General features: G+C 35.1%; 1 protein-coding gene and 1 long non-coding RNA gene across 8 annotated transcripts in view; one reads left to right on the plus strand and one right to left on the minus strand.

Moving 5' to 3' along the window:
- NCKAP5 (NCK associated protein 5) overlaps window positions 1–17,257 on the minus strand; it is a 1,174,517-nt gene that overhangs the window by 367,124 nt on the left and 790,136 nt on the right. The gene's annotated exons all lie outside the window — the stretch shown is intronic.
- LOC130454084 (uncharacterized) overlaps window positions 10,957–17,257 on the plus strand; it is a 113,513-nt gene continuing 107,212 nt past the window's right edge. Inside the window, exon 1 of the long non-coding RNA XR_008911759.1 lies at window positions 10,957–11,015. This is a non-coding gene — a long non-coding RNA (uncharacterized LOC130454084). The remainder of the gene's footprint in view (window positions 11,016–17,257) is intronic.

The raw sequence follows: 17,257 nt of genomic DNA on the forward strand, positions 1-17,257 counted from the left end.
TGCCTAAAGGATAATATGTTTGGAGGGATCTCCCCCTACCAACAATTATATAAACTTGCAATCACTCCCTTTGAGATCCAAGTGTTGGCCAGAACTCTGAACTACTATCATGGAAACATGAGGCAGTCGGGCAGGTATCACTGGAAACATTCTTCCTCTTCTCTTTCACATACTTCCTTCTGTTAGTATAACTATCTTTCATCTCCCAGGCCACCTGATGGTAGGGGCAGGCACCCATCCCTTGCAGAGGGAATTATACATTAAGAGTTAGCACTCTGTGAGCAAGAGTCCTAACACACCTCTTTTTAATTTTAGGTAAGACAGATGGAATCTTATAGAATGAGCAAGTATTGATAGGTTTTGATAGCATCTCAGATCTCAGTATCTTTTTCCAAAAAATCTACCCATCTCCCGAAATTTTCTCTTTGCATCAAGGGAATCATTATCATCCTTCCAGGTCACATCCTAGCTGTCAAATTCAACTCTTCCCTTTTACCTATGTCACATATATAATGAATTGCTAAATCTTGTCATTTCTACTTTCTTAGCTCTTCTCTGTACTCGCAGACTGCCAGACTACTTCAGGTTCTCATTACCTTTTGCCCAGTTATCGCAGAAGGCTCCTAATGGATCCACCTGTCTCAAGTATCTTACATCTCCAGTGATTCCTCCATCTGACTGAAAAAAAATGATTTTCTAAAAACACATGCCTGACTCTTTTACTCCCCAACTCTACAAACAACAATAGTTCTATCAATTCAAGATTCAAGTATCATTTCATCTGTATCTAGTCCTTTTCAAAATGTCTATTTTTTGTAAGTTTTATAATATGTTTAAGTAATACTATGGACAGATAGGTGGTTCAGAGGATATAGCACCAAGTCTGAGGTCAGAAAGACCTAAGTTCAAGTCCTTTTTTTTCACTTTATTACTAGCTGTGTGACCCTAGCCAAGTCACTGAACCTTGTTTGCCTCAGTTTCCTTCTTTATAAAAGGAATTGGAGAAGGGAATGGCAAACCACTATAGTATCTGTCAAGAAAACCTCAAATGCAGTCATAACAAGTTGGACACAACTGAAATGACTGAACCACAGAAAAATACTAATATAATATCACATATACCTAATTGATAAGTGATTATACTCAATGGGGTACATGATTTAAAAAAAGTTTAAAGATAACTTTCCCAAAGTAACTTATTAAAGCAAAAAAATTATTATTACCTAATGAATAAGACATACTTAAAAAAATTAAAAAAACCTTTTTTTTCCTGTCCTTTAAACATGTCTTTTACTTTCCTATTTCTGAGTCTTTGTTCTTTTTTTTTTTAAAGATTTTATTTATTTAGTTTGTTAAGAATATTAAGACACACTTTTTTATCCTTATGGAGCTTGCAATCTAGTTGGATTGCAATCTGAAAAGATATAAAGACATGAAAAAATAAACAACAACATAAGAAGTAAATAACAATTAAATATCACCTGAGTCAATTTATACAACATAGCAGACAAATACTTTCAGTATTCCAGTTCAGCCCAAGTTATCAGATATCTCTGAAAATTGTAAGCACATCTTAGGGAAACAGTCACATAGTGAGCAGTAAGGTAAATTGTTTGCCTGCACCTCCTGAGAAGTGGTCCCAAAAGAAGTCTGGTTTCCTTGGCAAGGGATCACTATATACATGCCACCACCATCACCACAGCATCCATAGTTTGATCTTCTACTGCAATAGATAAAAATTTACCACTAGAAAATTGAAATGCCCATAAGAGAAGCTACTGAGAATATAAATGAATGTTTGTAAACATGATATTAGATAACTAGGTCTAGAAGTTGTTTTTTATTTTCTAAGAATGTGTTAATGGAGTATGTTTGTTTCTTTGTGGCCAGCCTCTGAAAACCAGACACTTACTATGTTTAATGAAATTAAAGGAATTGGTTAGCACATTAGACAGTACTATTCTTCCCAATTCTTATCATTCCAGCAAATTTCCTTTGACAAAAAACCCAACAAAACAAAACAAACAAACAAACAAAAAACAGGATAAAAATTCAATCTGATGGCAGATAGGGTTATTCTAATTGAATGATAAATGGAGTCATTTTTATTAAAAATAAATAAAAAGTAACATGTGATTATGTATTGACTAACTCAGCATGTTATATTGAAATTAACTTACATTTCCCCAAGTTGTACCAAATTCCTTCATTCCGGGGAGGGCCCACAAGAACAGAACAAATTGATTTGCTAAAAGAACAATCAAATTCTCTTTTAATCATTTTTACTGTGAAGTTTGTCAAGAGTGGCTGCTGTGATTTGCAAATTGATTTCCCCTTATGTTTCTTTTCATTTCAATACTAACCTTACATCTTTAAGAAAATAAAATTTGAGCAAACTATAATAATTGACCTTTTGTTGAGGAGGGGGAGTAGTAGAAGGGATATAGGAGGGTGAATCAAAACAATTGGGAAGTCTCTTAAGAATATTTGTCACAAAATAGAAAGGAAGAAAGGAAGGAAGGAAGGAAAGGAAGGAAGGAAGGGAAGGAAGAAAGGAAAGAAGGATGGAAGGAAGGAAGGACACAAGTCCTATTTGACAACATCCTAATCCTTATAAAAGTTTATAAACACTGTTGATATATGTCAATTTTTTTGCACACTTAGGTCAGGTAAATATAGATATTAATGCTATATTTTTAGATTTTGCTTGTGGCATTAGTTAATCATTCTCCTCTAATGGTTCACAAATTTAGAATTAAAAGAGCCAGTGGTGCTTATCTACACAACTCCTTGGTTTAGGAAACAGTTCCAGAGGAGTGAAGTGACTTGCCAAAAGTCATGCTGCCAATAAGTAGTAGTAACAAAAGTTCAATCCTGGTCCCTGTGACCTAAATTCAAGGCTCTTTTTACTATATCACAGAGCTTCTCACTTCTTTGTAGGAACTTCTCAGGCAAGAGTCATGACTAAATTACTCCTATTATTTCTGACAACTTCTAAAATTTAATTGTAAAATCCATAGTTCTACATACCTCATTTTTCCTTAAATGAATAGCTGATAGTTATGATCCTGTAATTAAAATACAGAAAACAATCTTTTGTGGATTATGAGGTGATTTCCTCTAAACAAAGGTAATAATAATTTATAAAGTAGTTTCCTCATGGTCATGTGACAAATAGTATACTCATCAACCCCCATTTTGCAGATGAGCAGACTGAAATTCAAGCAAAAAAGTTGAATTCATGACATCAGTGGAGGGATGGCCTCCATCTTGAAGACAAATGGAGATTATTCCAGGCAAATCTTGGGATCTGAATTTGGGTGTTCTTTCAATACCATTCTTTGACTTTCATATTTAAAGACCCTAGGGATTTAATGCTGAATATCCACAAAAAACCATCCCTTATCCATTTAGCACACTACATTCACCTAAGGACAAAGGAAATTTCTAGTTGCCATGAAATGAAATTAGATTCCTTTCTCAGGCTGAGCTTACAGAAGAATGAATTCCCCACTACTTCAACTGTCATAGAGACAGAACAAAGTCATCCTCTGATCAAAGTCAATTACTACGGCCTCTAGTGTTACATAAACTCAACACTCCCCAAGATTATAGGCTTTAGATTTGTGAAGACAGGTTAGAAGGATGCAAACCAAAGCTTTCTGGCTCTATATAGAGTTAACAAAATGTAAACAACTAAATAAATAGGCTATAACATAACATGTCTGGTAGAATCCTCCCTTTCTTTCCTGCACCCAGAGTGATATAAATATATATATATATATGTGTATATATATATATATATATATATATATATATATATATATATATAGTCATTCCTCTAAATGGTGCATCAGAATCCATTACATTTGGCTTGGCATAGTGTCTAAATAAAAGCAAACTTCCAGGATTCAAAATACTGACAAGAATACATAGCTAGATAGAGCCTTTTTAGCAAACGATTCTTTGATAAATGTCACCCAAATGGGGGAAATCAGTTTTACTACTATAGATAAGAGATAAACTGTCCCAAAATGAAAGAGGTCACTGATAGTATGTACTTAAGTAAAGAATAAGAATGCTACATGTGATACTGAGCTCCCAGTCCAAAGATGTATTCAAATAAATGCTATATATTCACTTGCCCAGGATATTATACATGGAATTCAAGGTTTAAGCAGGAAATTGGGCTTCATGACTTCTAAGTTGCATTCTAGTTCTAAGATTCTGTGATGCCAGGAAGTATATAGGCTAGCCTAGTAAGTTAAAAAGAATATGTGCTCAATAGAAATTTGATTTTCCCTCCACCGCTGTGGCCCCTTCTATTGATGAGTTCCTTCTGGAATGTCCATTTTAAGAAAGGGAACAGAACAGCCAGTTTAAATTCTTTGTACTTTTTTTGGCAAAATTTATGTGTTGAACTTCTTGGTACACCCTTGGTGATATGACTTGTCTATTTGGTGGCCTTTTTTTTCAGCAACTACTTATGAATTGCTTACTCTGTTCAAATCATTGTTCTAGGCTCTTGGGAAATGCAAATTTAAGAATAACAACTGAGATACTACAAGGCACTTTACCTGCAAAATGTTTTATACTTATTATCTCTTTCAATAATCAGACTGCTATCAGATCTTGATGCTAGTTCATGTATTCAATATGTCATTTTATCCTCACCTTGCTCCTCTCATCCCTCCTATGTATAATCTTCAATAAACCACTACTCAGTACTAACAATAACTCAAAGGAGGAGTGCCCTGGGGAACAAGGGCTCTACAGTAGGGAAGGAGCAGGGCATCAGGAAATTGGGGAGGCCCTGGAGATTCCTAAGATTATTAAATTTTCCAATGCCTCTATTGTCTTGGATATAACTCTCTGTGGGGAAGGTGAAATAGTGGAACAAGTAAGGAAGGAAGATTAAGAGAGACTAACTTTACTTGCACTAACAAAGAGTGCCCTAATTGTTCATTCATTCACATGCTCTCTGTTCCCATCTCTGTCTCTGTCTCTCTCTGTCTCTCTGTCTCTCTCTGTCTCTCTCTCCCCTCTCCTTCTCTCTCTCTCTCTCTCTCTCTCTCTCTCTCTCTCTCTCTCTCTCTCTCTCTCTCTCTCTCTCTCTCCCCTCCCCTCTCTCCTTCTCTCTGTCTCTCTCTGTCTCTCTCTCTCTGTCTCTGTCTGTCTGTCTGTCTGTCTGTCTGTCTGTCTGTCTCTCTCTCTCTCTCTCTCTCTCTCTCTCTCTCTCTCTCTCCCCTCCCCTCTCTCCTTCTCTCTGTCTCTCTCTCTCTCTCTGTCTCTGTCTGTCTGTCTGTCTGTCTGTCTGTCTGTCTCTCTCTCTCTCTCTCTCTCTCTCTCTCTCTCTCTCCCCCCCTCTCCTTCTCTCTGTCTCTCTCTGTCTCTCTCTGTCTCTCTCTGTCTCTGTCTCTCTCTGTCTCTGTCTGTCTCTGTCTCTCTGTCTCTCTCTGTCTTTCTCTCTCTTTCTCTCTCTCTCTCTCTCTCTCTGTCTCTCTCTCTCTCTCTCTCTCTCTCTGTCTCTCTCTGTCTCTGTCTCTCTCTCTCTGTCTCTCTGTCTCTCTCTCTCAGCATTTATTCAGCACTCATTATATGGCAGGCATTGTACTAAGTTCTCAGGATATACAGAAACAGTCACACGCACAACCCCACCCCTCAAATATTCCTCCCCTCGAGGCGCTCACATTCTAATGGGGAGACAATACATAAATAATAAGTATACAAGATATATAGATGTGTGTCTGTGTGCGTGTATGTGAAGAGAAAGAGAGAGACAGAGGGGCAGAGACAGAGAGATAGATACAAACCGACAGAAAGACAGAGAAAGAGACAGAAAGACAGAGACACAGAGAGACAGAGACAAAAGGAGAGAGAGGGAGGAAGGGAGAATGGAAGTAATGTCTGAAAGAAGAGGGAAAGGATAGAAAAAGGGGGACCATGAATTCCACCTGCAAAAGATCAATTTTAAGTTGAGCCTTGAAGGGAGCCAGGAAAGGCAAGAGTCTTCTTTAAGTAAAGTACAAAGTGACATAAAAGAGCCTTGTGGTGAAAGGCAGCTGGTAAATTAGGGAATGTCAGGGCACCTTCAGGTCAATGATGTATTAGGGGAGACTGGAGTGAGTAAATTAATAGTCCTTAGACCTACTTGTATAATGTCATGTCCCTACTCAAACCTTTCATAAATCCATTTCCTACAGAATCAATCTAAATTACTCTGGCAGGATTTTCAAGTCAGCCCTAATCTGAACTCACCTGTCCTGTTTTAAGCCAAAAAGGAAGTGTGGTACACTGGAGATTGAGTTGGGTACCCCTGTCAAGGCACCTGAATATCAGCTCTATTATTGACTTTTTACTTGATCATGGGCATATATATATATATATCTTATTTTCCTCATTCATAAAATAAGGTTAATGATACTTTCCCTACCTACCTTGCAAGGCTGTTGTGAGACAAGCACTTTATAAATTATAAAGTTCCAAATAAATGCAAGATATACTTATTTGAGTTTGCACACTTCATTCTAAATGGGTTGCTTTCCTGATCACCCTACACACATATTATGTACATTCCTGCCACCATGTCTTCCTTCATTTTCTTTCCGTCCCCATGAATTTCCTACCTTTGCCCCCTCTACCTCTTTATATCCTTCTTATTCAAGTTCCAAATCAACCCTAAAATCTTTCAGAAAATGACTACTGCTGGCTTTATAGATTTTACCTTTCTTAGAAATCTGAAAGCATTTACAAGCCACTTATTTTATCTCTTAATTATATACTAACTTGTGCTTGCTATTGTTCATGTGCATTAGTCATCTCTGCCCACCTAAGATACTTGATGGCATAGACCAGGCTTTTATGAGTCCCCCCCTCCCATTTCTTTTCCTTATCTCAGAGGTACTTCCTAGGGATATAGGTCTATTATTCAAATGCTTTGGTCATTCATGAAAAGGTTCAAATTCCTTCAAGCCACAGAAACTGATGAGACTAGTGGCCTTGGGTGGCAGCGTGTAGGCTCTTCTCTTGGGGTCCTGGTCCCTGTGGTCAGAAATACTCTTAGAGGAAATGGGTTTGAATCAAGAACAAATGTGATACCCAATGGAATCGTGCGTGGGCTATGGGAGAGGTGGTGGGAGGGGGGAGGGAAGAAAAGAAAATGATCTTTGTTTCCAATGAATAGTGTTTGGAAATGACCAAATAAAAATAAAAAAAGAAAAAAAAGAAATACTCTTAGATTCTCCTAGAAATGATCTTGAAGTCCCCACTCATGAATGTGTATGGGTTTCTTCTGTGAATCATTAACTAAGTAGTTTGGGAGATCATAATCAAGAAGCAAAGGTGGTCATAATCTCTATGTTAGTGAGTTAATTTCTAGTCTATAACTGCCAAATGAACACCCTGCGCCATAGTCACTGCATAAATGTCTTCTCATTGGCCACATCTTTCAGTCTCATTGGCCATGACTTCCCCTCCCACATCCTGTCATCTTGCCAAACTGCCTTTTTCCCTCTTCTGTACACAATGCCTTTTCACTGACTGTTCTGTATACCTGGAAAGGAGTCCCCATTTACCTCTGCCTCACAGATCCCCATCTTCCTTTCAGATGGCTCTAGTACCTCATGCAACCTTTTCCTGTTCTCCAGACTACTAGTGTCCTCTTTCTCAAACATCCTCTCATTGAATAGCAGGTGGGTGGTACAGTAGATAAGGTGACAAACTGGAGACAGGAAGAACTGAGTTAAATCTGGTCTCAGATACTTACTGGCTGGGTGACACTGGGCAAGTCATTTATTCCCTGTTTGCTTCAATCTCCTCATCTGTAAAATGGCACCCATCTCCAGAGGTTGTTGTTAGAATCAAAAGAAAGAATAATTGTAGTGTCTGGATCATAGTGTTATGCAAATGTTAGCTATTCTCAACTATTCTTATTTATTTTATATTTATATTGCATACTTTTATCTATCTATATCTATATCTATATCTATATCTATATCTATATCTATATCTATATCTATATATATGTGGGTGTGCCTTCTATTAAAATGTAAGCTTCTTGTAGTAGGGATTGTTTTACTCTCTAGACATACATCCCCTAGTGCCTGGTACACAGGAGAAACTAAATAAATACTTGCTGACTGGTTCCTTGATTGGCTGATTAGTAGAAATTAATCATTATGGCAGTAACATGGTCTTCGCCTACAGGATAACTTTGGCAATATTTACATTATCCACTTACCTTTCAGGTTTCTTTTTTAAATGTTAAAAAAAAAAATCTACTTTCTTTGCCCTACTTGAAAAAAAAATCCCTTTACTTTAACTGTAGTGTCAGGCTTTTCTCAATTTTGAGACTTAAAAGAAAAGCTGACTAATTTTCAATTCCAACAGGAAGCTGGCCATGTGGAAATTCTACAGTTTCAGGGATGTATTCTGTCTTATTGTACAACTTGTGTTTTCTTAGGAAATACGAGTCTCCTCCTTGAAAAGCTAGCACATCTAAGCATGCAAGCAAAGCCAATCCCTCAGGCCAGCTATAGCTTTGATGATCTTAGCCTGATCTCATCTTATCCCCTCTGCAACAGTTAGGAACAGTAAATCTACAGCTAAGATAACTTAAAATTGAACCGAAACCCAAATCCACTCTGTATAAATGTTGAACGCTCAGTTTCTTATTTCTCTCATAGATGATATATTTTTTTAATTCAGTACAAATTTTGCAAAAAGAATACTGTTGCCCAGAGACCACAGTGCTCTAATTCACTCCTGGGGATGCTACACCATTCATAAACAGATCGAAAGGTGCTAGTCCAATTTGAATTACAGCAGCATATTCACTCCAGGGCCAGCTCTATGTGAGAAAAAAGTGACATAAATTTCCTCCTATGAAGGCTCGTGCTTATCCTGCACAGTGAGTTTGCTGCAGAGGGAAGCACATTTTCAGAGGGAGGTGGCAGAATGAAATGCAGACTGAATAGGTCCTGTTCGCAATGTAGGTTTGAAGGGAATCCCCTGAATGTTAACGAGGGGTTTTCAAGTATTTTTGCACAGCCTTAGGAGAATACAAAATTACATTTCTGGCTTCACATGCTCAGATATTTCATATTCATTTGTAAAGAGAGACAATCCCATGTTTTCAAGTGAGAGCAGGAGAGGTGAATTCCGACTCAAAGGGAACCATTACAACCTGGTAATAGTTTATGTTTGGGCTTCTGCCTGGTTCAATGAGAAAACACACACGTTTTACAGAATGAGTCCCTTTCCTGTGGTTGAACCAGTATCAGGGTCTTTCCCATTAATTAGCGCAGCTATGTGGCATCCCAGTAGATAGCTGAATCGTTGAGCTTGTTCCTGTGAATAGTTGATCTCTGAGAAGAGAGCCTGGCACTGGAGTACCATGGAATGAAGAAGTATTTAGACAAGGGTTTGAATCCTGGCTCTGCCCTCTCCAGATAGCCTGCATGATCTTGGACAAGAAGGTTCACTCTGGGCCTTAGTTTCTTCAGCTGGAAAATTATTGAACTAGTTATCTTCTAAGTTCTCTTCTAGCTAGAGTATATGTGATCCTTAAGAACAGTTTCCCCAAAAAAAGAAAAATTAAAGTCCAAACAAATAGACCTGCTTCTAATAAAAATGTGTTAGATTTATACTATGAATATATCATTCTTCACTTTATTTCCCTCATGAATTTTTCTCTTATGTATGCGATTTGTGTCTTCTTTCACATGATGAACATAGAAATATGTATTGTATGATAAAATATAAGCTATATATCTTATAACTTACTATATTGGGGAGAAAGGGAGAGGTGGGAGGGAAAGAACATAGATGACAAAATGTCAGAAAATGATTAAAATTTTTTAAAAATTAAATTAATATTAACAAAATTAAACCTTGCCTTTTTTTTTTTAGTTTGCTTGAGAATGTCATATAGTCAAATTGTGTTAGTTTAGTAGTGTCTGAATAGGCCAGGGATTTGAGAGTTTTACAGATAGATGAAATTCTAAGTAGAGTCATCAGAATTCTACTGTAACTTTTTTGATTCTTAGAAAATGTTTTTTTAACCTTTTTTTTCTTTTTTGGTCTGACCTATCTAGAGTGAAGAATAAAGAGAATGTTTTACAAACTATAAAAATTGGTATTATTATTACCTATAATTAAAAAAAAAACTGTGTGAGGGAAGTTGTACATTCCTTCCCTTTCTGGGTCATGCAAGCAGCGTGCATCTGCGTAAGTCTACGTGAGTCTGCTTGAGTTTGCATTACCTAGTTATGTCACCTAGCATGGGATACGTTACTGAATCTGATCTGGACATGACTCTGAATTTGAAGCAGATATGAAAGGAGAGGTGAAAAGGTTCAAAACAAGGAACTGTGGGCTTTCTCTATATCTGCTGACCAGCCAAGAAAGCTACTGCTGGAAGTCAGGCTGAAGAGCACCTACATGGGAGCTAGATCAGGCTATTTTATTCATATCTTTCTACTTATTTCTCATCTTTTACTTATCCAAGTGATTCTAATAAACTTTCTTAAATTATAAGGACCAGAGGCCTAATTTTACTATTATAAAATTATGTAAAAAGACCAAGTGACATTAGCTATATTTAATTTATTCTCATTTTGATTCAATTTAGCTGAACAATCCATACCAGCTCTTGTACATAAGTATAATTCTAAAGATGCTAAATAAAGCCCAATTTTACCTGCCATATATGCGGAAAAGGGAAGAGTTTATGACCAAATAAGCAATGAAGATGGTTATAGAGGTAAAATGTCATTAAGGAATAAGATTCTGTAAGTCTAAATTAGGGAATAACTAGAAAGCTTCTGAGTCAAAAAGATTCTTTACTCTCTGAGTCTTTGAGACATATGTGGTGTTATAGTGGGATAGACAGAGGGGGCTTTAAAATGCTAGGACCAGGAAATCAGTTGCTATTGGGGACTGGTTTCTGAGTAGCAACTTCCTCCTTCCTCCACTAAGGTTAGACAACCTTAATGGAGTCTTGACTTGATCACAAGGTGAGTCAACCCCTCCCAACTTTCTCTCTTTGACTTTGAAATCCTCCCTCTCATTACGAAACTCAGAGATGGTCTTCTGTAAGCTACAATGCCTAATTTATTTCTTGGAAAGGAAAGATAGGGAGAGAGGGGGTAGAAGGCGGAGGGACCAAGGAGACCCTGCTAACTGTTCCCTAATGGCTATTTTTAAATGGTGGGATCAAACTGTCTTTCAGGGGTGAAATGGTGATCCAGGTTGACCTTCAGTAACAGGGCAACAAGGAATTCTATTTCAATATCCAAATTGATCAGAAAAGCCATTTTCCCATTATGCATGTTGTTACACAAAATATTTCTAGATGTTACAATAAAAGCAAGAAAAACAAAGTGAAAAACTATATGCTTCCATATGTACTTAGATCATCAACTACCTCTCTGAGAGTGGATAGCCTTTCTCATTTTTCTCAAGTATCTTGGAATTGTTTTGGATCAACTATATTGAACAGAGTAGCTAAGTTTTCTACAGTTGATCATCCTTAAAATACTGATATTTCTGTGTACAGTATTCTCCAGGTTTTATTCACTTTGCATCAGTTCACATAAGTCTTCTCACATTTGCACGAAGGCATTTTGCTCATCATATCTTATAATACAATACCATTCCATAACTTGTTCAACCATTCCCCAAATCATGGACATAGGCTCACATTCCCGTACTTTGCAATTACTAAAAAGAGCTGCTATAAATATTTTTTGTACATACAGGTGCTTCCTTTTTCTTTTATCTCTTTGGGACATAGACTCAGTAGTCATATTTCTAAGTGTATAACAGCTTTATACAATTTTATTGCTTTTGAGGCACAGTTTCATGCATAAGTGTACTTCATTTCCCACGTCCCCTCCAATATTTCTCATTTTCCTTTTTTGTTATGTTAGTCAATCTGGTAGATATAAGGTGGTATTTCAAAGTAGTTTTTATTTGCAAAGTATTATGGAGTCATTATTCTTATGAATAATGATAGCTTTGATTTCTTCTTCTGAAAAATGCTTTTTCATATCCTTTGATCATTAATCAAATGGGATATGATGCATAATTTTTCTACAAATTTGGATCAGTTACCTATAGATTTGACAAATAAAGCCTTTATCAGAGAAACTTGCTATAACTTACCCCCCCACCCTCCCCACACAATTTCTTGCTTTCCTTCTAATTTTGGCCACATCTGGTTTGTTTGCATGAAGTCTTTTTAATTTATATAATCAAAAACATCTATTTTACCTCAATGACCCCTTTCTCCTACTTATATGATCATAAACTTGTCCCTTATCCAAATATCAGACAGATAAAATTTTCCAAGCTTTCTTAATTTGTTGATAGCACCTTTCATGTCTAAATAATTTATTCATTTTTATCTTGTATATGGTTGGTCTATGCCTAATTTCTGCCTGACTTCTTTCTAGTTTTCCTAACAGTTTTTGTCAAATAGTTGTCCCCAAATCTGGGATCTTTGGGTTTGTCAAAACTAGATTTCTGTTGTATACTGCTGTATATTGTGTCTCTAATCTAATCCACAGATAAATGTATTTGTTAACCAATACCAAATTGTTTTGATTATTACCATTTTGTAGTATAAATTGAAAATAGATATTTCTAGACTATCTTGCTTCCCATTTTTTCCCAATTTACTTGATATACTTGACTTTTTGTTTTCCAAATGAATTTTCTAACTAGTACTGTAAAACAATTTTTTGGGTAATTTGATTAATGCAGCACTAAATAAGGAAGTTAATTTAGGTGGAATTGTTATTTTATTATTTTGTCTAGGCTTAGCCATTAGCAATTTACATTTGTCCAATTGTTTAGAGTTGCCTTTATTTCTGTAAAAAGTGTTTTGTAATTCTGTTCATATTGTTTCTGGGTGTGTCCTGGCAAGTTGATTCCCCAGTGTTTTATATTGAATATTGTTATTTTAAATATATTTTCTCTTTCTCCTTTTTACTGGGTTTTACTGATAATGTCTAGAAATGCTGATTATTTATGTAAGTTCATTTTATTACCTGAAACTTGTTAAAAGTGTCGATCATTTCAATTTTTTCAAATTGCATCTCCGGGAATCTCAAAGTATGTTATCCTATTATCTGAAGAGAATGATAGTTTTGTTTCTTTGTTTATTCTTATTTCTCCAATATTTCTTGTCTTATTTCCATATCCAACATATCTAGTACAGTATTGAACAATAATTATAAAATGGATATCTGTGCTTTACCCTTGATCTATTTGGGAAGGCTGCTAGTCCAACCCCAACCCCCTACCCCCCAAAAAAAGTTGGATCTCAGTTTTAAATAGAAACTATTTATTTTTAAAGAAAGTATCATTTTCTTCCTAGGCTTTCTAGTATTTTAAAAGGAATGGATATTTTATTCAAAAAAATTCTGCATCTTTTAAGATACTTATATTTTTTTATTGATATGGACAGTTAGCTAATGGATTTCCTTTTATTAAATCAGCCCTACATTCCTTGTATAAATTCTATCGGGTTGTGATAATGCTATAGTTTCCTTACTAGTTTTTAAATTGTCTGCAATATATTCATTAGGGAAACTGATTTGTATTTTTTTTCTATGTTTTTGCTCTTATTCATTTAGGTATCAAGTGTCATAAAATGGTTTGTGTAGAACTTCTTTACTTACTTTTTTCTCAAGTAGTTCATGTGTTACTAGAATTAATTGTTCTTCAAATATTTTGTCATATTAATTTGAAAATCCATCTAGTCCTGGGGATTTTTTCTTAAAGAGTTCATTGATGACTTGTTCAAATTGTTTTTGCAAGATAAGTTTATTTAAGATTTCTATTTCCTTATTTGTTAAATTTATCAACATGTATTTTTGCAAATATCCATTCATTTCCTGAATATTATCAATTTTATTGTCATATAATTAGTCAAAATAGCTCTTAATAATAACTTTGATTTAATCTTCATTGATGATACATCTATTCATTTTTGATACTAATAATTTTCTTTTATTCTTTTAAAAACCAAATTAACCAAAGCCTTTATGTATTTTATTTTTTTGCTCATAATCTTATTTATTACTTCAGTGAATTGTTGTTAAATTTTATTAATTTAATATAATTTTAAGCATTTCTACTCTTGTCTTGAATTAAATATTTTAAATTTGTTTTCACATTTTTTTTAGTTGCATGCCCAATTTATTGATCTGATAGTTCTTTTTTTTACTGAGATATAAAATTTCTTCTGAGTACCACTTTGGCTACATCCCACAAATTTTAGTATGCTATCTTATTTTTGTCATTCTCTCTAGTGAAATTATTTGCTTTTTTTTTTAATCTTTTCCCTACTCATTCTTTAGTATATTATCTTATTTAGTTACTCTTTAATTTTAATATATGCTTTCAAAGCTTTTTATTGAGTGTCATTTTTATTAGGTCCAAAATGGATTCATTTAATATTTCTGTTTTTGTTGGTGGGGATTTTATGCCCTACTACATAGTCAGTCAGTTTTTGTGTAGGTACTATGTATGGTTGAGAATAAAGTATTTTCCTTTCTATTCCCATTCAATTATCTTCAGTGGGCCATCATATTTAACTTTTCTAATATTTTATTCTTATTCTTAACTTTTTATTTAATTTGTGGTTATAGTTATCTAGTTCTAAGAGGAATAAATTGAGATCCCTCATTAGTTTACTTTAATTTTGTATTTTCTATTGTGATTCATTTAACTTTTCCTTTAAGACTGGGTGCTCTGTCATTTGATGCATATGTGTTTAGTACTGTTATTACTTTATTTTCTATGATACCTTTTAGTATAATGTTGTTTTCCTTGTTTATCTTTTTGTCAGTCTATTTGTGCTTTTGATTTGTCTGAGATCACAATTGTTATTCTTGACTTTTACACACACACACACACACACACACACACACACACACACACACACACACACACACACTCTTGTAGAAATCTATCTTACTCCAAAGGAAAGTAGGAGAGGAAGGGCCTGAGAAAGGGTGAGGTGAATCTTTGCTTGTAGATTCTTTCATATAGTTGTCTTCTTCAGAATTTGTGTTCTTGAGCTTCCATGTCCTTATAGTAGCTTTCTATGGTCAAGTCATTTTGTTATTGTTGTTGTTAATTTTTCCAACATATTTCTTGACTTCCAACTTTATGTTAGATTTAGGCTTTGCGCACCTATAAAAGGTTACTGTTTTAAGCCTCAATTTCCCCCCCCCCTCTACAGGTTTCACATCTAGTGTCATCTAGGGAGAGTTTCACAAGGCTATACTACTCTGAACTCTAGTCCTTACTCAGGTCGGGGTCTTGCTCTTTTGCATCAGCAAGCATTAACTCTCTCTTTGCTCTGAAACTGCCATAAAGAATCAGGGCTGCTCTTTTTCTTCCCTGGAACTATGACTTGGGAATAGTGAATAGGCAATGGAGTTTCCAATCAGCACTCAGTCTTGTATCTACTGCCAATACAATGGGTCTCCTACAATCTCTTTCTGACCAGTTGTCAAATCTTGTTACTGTCTCTGGGTTGTGAGAATTCCCCAAACTGCTGTGCTATTGCTGCTGTTGCTTCCACTGTTGCAGCCACCCAGCCACCCAGCTGATGTTACTGCCCAAGTTGTGCTCCTGGCCAGCTCCTGCTGCATTGTCACAGACTTCTTTTTCTCCTGAAATTCTCATTTGCTTTTGGCCAGAAAAATGTCTCACCTTGATATTTTGTTAGCTGTACTGCTCCAGAACTCAATCCAATATACTATTTTAAACTTGTTTGGAGGGAAATGTAGGTAGAATTCAACTTGAATGCCTCCCCTTCCCCATCCATTCTACCCTTCTTGGTTCCCAACACCATTACTTTATTAAATATCAACTTCTACCCATCTAAATTTCCCTGTCTAGTTACAAAGTTATATCTATATTTTGAACACTGATGATGGAAACTCCAAAAAAAGTAAATATCTCATTGGTCTTCTCAAGCTTAATATAAAGTTCCTTCCTCCATTGAAATAATCAATTTAATTAAACAAAAAAATTATTGATCACTTGTTAGGTGCCAGGTAGTATGTTAGGCTGTGTAATAAGTAGTAATTACTACTTATTACATCTGCAAAGATCCAAAGGTAAATTCTAAATACTCCCTATCCACAAGAAACCTACATTTCACTTGAATCCAAACCTTTAATGTAACTTCTATTGATGCTAATTATTGTTGAGGGATATGATCTCTATGCTAAGATAAAAAACATACTCGAAAGTAGCTTGGACAATCTGTTTCTTTGAGCTTTTGGAATTGCCTGAAATATATTATCTATGAAGAAATCTTCATACTACTTGATTTCATATGGCACTTTATTTATATTAAGAATGCATTGTCAAAGGACATGTATATACCAAAATAATTAAGGCAGAACTATTTGCTATTAGCAAGGACCTATAAGAGTATCTGAACAAATAATAAGCTTCTGTTATAAGAGAGCATGATTACAGGTAAGCAAAGAAAGACTTACATGAACTAATAAAAAGTGATTTAAGCAGAGCCAGGAAAGTATATATGCACAATAAATACAACAATGTAAATGGAAGTAACAACCACTACCACACAAACAAAGGAACTGAATGCTCGGAAATTATAAAGAACTTGACAGAAAAAGAATGATCTGGGAAAATCTCTCTTTTTCTCCTTTCTCCTTTTATAGTGGTTAAAATCCATCACTGAGGTTTATCACATAAAACACTAGATTTTTCATTCACTGTGACCCTGGGCAAGTAACTTACTCTCTGTTTGCCTTAGTTTCCTTGCATATAAAAGAGGTACAAAAATTGTACCTATTTCAGAGGGTACTTAAGAGAATAAAATGAGACATTTTAAAATCAGATTGAAAACTTTAAGGTGCTAAGTAAATGCTAGTTTTTATTAGAGCTATTGTCAATAAATCTATTTTAAAATATAGTTGGGTCTTTAAGATAATAAGTTGACAGGCATATCTTTGATACAATATCATGTAGAATAAATATATTTAAATTGAAGAAGTGATCTTTCATTGCACAGACCTTTACTAACCTTTCTGATTTTACTAATGAGAAAACACATTTTTCTTCTGATATCCATTAAAAAACATGACCTTTCTAAAGATGCTAAAATAAAACAACAAAATAGGCTCATTTGATCTTTGATAATTGTCGAGTATGGCAATGATTTAAAAGTCATAGTTTAAAAAATAAGAATGAAAAATGGAAG

The sequence above is a fragment of the Monodelphis domestica genome, chromosome 4 (assembly GCF_027887165.1).
Source record: "Monodelphis domestica isolate mMonDom1 chromosome 4, mMonDom1.pri, whole genome shotgun sequence".
Lineage (NCBI taxonomy): Eukaryota > Metazoa > Chordata > Mammalia > Didelphimorphia > Didelphidae > Monodelphis > Monodelphis domestica.